Raw genomic sequence first — 3,855 nt, 5'->3', positions numbered from 1 at the left:
ATGCAGAACTGACTTTCTAGACTGTGGTGGCTTATCTAAACTTTTCTGATTTGACATTCTTCCATGATCTTTGAAATTTCTAGCAAGAGCAATGCTAGCTAAGGTCTACAGATGAAAAACAGTTCTAAGTCTTTTGAAAGGTATAAACCCTAAAATACAGGAGTGGAATACATGATGGTGGGCTTAACCCTCTTTTGCCACACTTATGGAAGGAGTTACACCATGGGTTCACAGGAAGGGCCCACCCTAATCAACCTGTCTTGCTTCAATTTCTGCTAAAATTTTCAACTTTTTTTATTTTATGGACTTACAGAATTTCGGGCGAAATTTCTGTAACCGACATTTGAAGACTTTTTTACTGAATTTCGACCAAAAATTCGGTTTCCGCAAGGTCCGAAATTTAGTCTGAAACAGAAATTTTAAACCTTGGTTTGAAGTTTATCTTTTATCTGCAAGTCAGAACGTTTTTAGGAAGTGATATATCCGCCCGTTTTGATTACTTGGGACACCCAGCACTGTACATGGCAATCAGGCGCTTTGAATACTTCTGACGTGAAGTACATCAGCCCCTCTGCAGTCATTGATACACTGCTGCTGGGTGTCCCAAGTAATCCAAAGGATCGGATTTATCACTTCCACGTTTTTAACATAGGTGCTTTTATATTGCACGACCATGTTTTGATAATAGGTGCGAACTCAGCTTTGGCAGCTAGTCAATGCGTATGGGACAAGTTGAGTTCGTGCCTATTATCAAAACATGGGGTGCCTATATCAGTTGCTTAAAGTTAATGTGATTTTTAAGAATTCTGTTTTACATATGAATTGCACAGGCTCACATATATACACAATTTTTTTTTATCTTTTTATTTAAAACCAAAACATATTAAATTTGTTTAAGTCGTTAAACTTATTTTTTGTATTTCCATTTATTGGATCATTTTTTATTTTGAACAATTAAACCTGAATTTCCCCTCTCAATTTTGTGTTGTATCATATTTTGTACCGCTCAGTCCGTGAACCATTCATCACAACGATGTTGTATGCTTAGAGTCCACTACTCTTGTAACCGAGATTAGCCAACCCAATTTTTGTATGGAGGCAAGGCTTGATGCTGGTTGTACACAGAAAGAGATGCCAAGTCTCAACCCCATTTAGGAACATTTAGGGGCCGTTTGGATACGCGGATTTTAGAATCCAGGTTTTTAGTTTGAAAACAGTGTAAAAGAGGGTTAGAGACAGAAGAAGAAGAAGAGGACCAACCGTCGTTTTTTACTCATTTTTTACTTCTCTCCCTTCTTTCCATCAGCAAGAGGCTAGCAGATCCTCCCATATTTCTAGGTTTTAGAAATCATAGGATGTAGGAGAGATTTTTAAAACCTGATTTGCTTGCTTAAAATCCAAGAAACGCTGCCAGGATGGCATCCAGCAGCTTGATTCATACCCTCTTTTACACTGTTTTCAAATTATAAACCTGGATTCTAAAATCCGCATATTCAAACGGCCCCTTAAGGCCTACGGAAGAACTGGAATATCATATCTCCCCGCCCCTTAGGATCTCTAAATCCATGGGCATGATATTTTTACTTTGCTAAGGGCAAACATGTCACAATGTGAAAAGCATGTTATACATTCCTTTGATGTACCCATTAAATGTCTTGAAATTCATTAATTAATCAAATGCAGCACAATGGCTGGTTACTGGGGCATATACTCATAACATTGACATTTCCAGCTCACTCCCCAGCCAGTAATCTTCACTTTTAAGACTAACTGTAGTTGCCTGACAACCGTTACAGTCAGTTAACCACTGCCCATGCCGGAGAGCACGCACGTCCGGCTGAGCACCACTTTTTGGAATTACCGGATCTGCCCCATCCCTCAGCTACAAATGGAACACCTCCTTCGAGAAATAAAAAGGATAATTACGCATACATAACTCCCAACACCCCCCACACACACACACACAAATCAACCGCATACAAAACTCCGCCTCCCTCTCATGCCCTTGAGCTCTACTAACTTCACCTTCAAGGAATCTTTTTGAGATACCGGTGCCTTCAGCTACAGAAGCCATGTACCCCTAACCGTGTTATAACAAGGACTTTATTGGCAGCTGCTGAGGAGCGCAATCACACCTAATAGCCAATAGGTATACCATTCATCACCTAAGCTTTGCATTGCCTTCTTATATTAGGATAGTCGTGTGATTTTATCGACCACCTGAAGGGAATATAAAGTTGGACTGGCAGCTTAGGGCTTTTAGCCCAGTGAAGGTTATACCAGGAGTCCACTTGTCATATTCTTCCTCCCTCGGACGGACGGTTTGGAACTTTAGGCTCTTCATAGGTTATACCCGTCCTCTAACCAATAGTGTTGGGATCATCGCAAAGAATGGATCCTCACATACTAGAGGTCTAAAATTGCCCGATAAAAGCATCGGTCACCGCCCTTGTGTACTAAAAGTTGATACTATAGTTCGACATCATTTCAACTTTTGCAGAAGGCCGAAGAAGGTAATAGAAATGCCCAACTACTCTAGGGGACCTTCAGACTAGGAATCGAGTCCCCTAGAGTAGTCGGTGATCTTAGCTCTGAAGAAAGGAAGGGTCCCAGCCCGCACGGATCCAACCCTATAAGAAGGGGTTCGAGCAGACCACCTCCCTTTGTAGTTAACTCCTTCCTCCACTCCTTCTATCAACTGGAATAAAAAAGAGAGAAATAGATGCTATCGACCCTTTAAGCTTTTGCTTTGCCTCGGAAGCTAATGGAATTGAAATTCCACTTATCAACCCAAGAGGGGGTGAATTGGGTGTCTTTTCAATTTTTAAGGATTTTGAAAACTTTGATTGCACTAGTTTTAGATTGAATAGGAAATTAAAAATAGGATTCAAAGCAAGAGTAAAATGCTTACCACAAGAGAAGAGGTGAAGAGACAAAGAAGCTTTGACACAAGGATTTTTATAGTGGTTCGGTCTTAGCTCAAGACCTACTCCACTCTTCTCAAGTTGCTCTCCTTGAGGATTCCACTATCTTCTCAAAGGAACTTAAATACGGCGTTCCTTCTGCCTTGTACAAATCGAGTTTCGAGCTCCAAGGGTATTCTACAGCACCCTTGTGCCAAATACAAAGAAGATGAAAGGTTTTAGCTTGCTTACCTCTAGATAGGCTAATTACATGTAAAGCTCACTCACTCTCACATGAAAAAGATCACCAAATGAAAAACCCTAAAATCTCCCAAGAATAATATAAGGTAAAGGCACAAGAGAGAGATGGAGAGTGAAAATCTTGAGGAGAAGGAGAATGAATGCTTTTTAGTGCTCTTAGAATATTTTGTAAACTCCTTTGATCATTCCCCAAAAGTCCCAACGTTCATATAAATAGAGAGGACAAAATATTCCCTTTTTAAGCTCCCCAACGGTCTTCTCGGAGTCCGGGCTCAGAGCTCGAAGCTCGGAGCGGGCTGTAGGCCCATATATATTTTTAACCTGGAACCATTCTCGGAGCTCCGAGAATATTCTCGGAGTTCCGAGAAGCCTATGCACAACAGTTTTTCCTTATATTTTGTGCTGATTTTGTTTTGGCTTTTGGAACTTTATTTTATCAAGTTAAATTGAATGTCATGAAGGTCCAACAATGTTGGGACACCACTATGAACATTCACTAACCTATTAAGTTCTATTTATGTTGATTTTAACTCTCCTTTGTGCCTTATACTGAGACTATACATGATAGACCTAATTTTGCTTGGTCTTCAATCTTGTTGGCATCTTGTAGAGGCTTTGACATGTCTTCACTCAACTCCATTGATGCTTTAGCCAAGCTTGAACTTTTGAGTTGATTGCCATAATTGTTGGG

The sequence above is a fragment of the Tasmannia lanceolata genome, unplaced genomic scaffold (genome assembly GCF_043159265.1).
Source record: "Tasmannia lanceolata isolate RefF3 unplaced genomic scaffold, GAP_Taslan_0.1 ptg000037l, whole genome shotgun sequence".
NCBI classification, from domain to species: domain Eukaryota; kingdom Viridiplantae; phylum Streptophyta; class Magnoliopsida; order Canellales; family Winteraceae; genus Tasmannia; species Tasmannia lanceolata.
Note: the sequence above shows the minus strand (reverse complement) of the source record.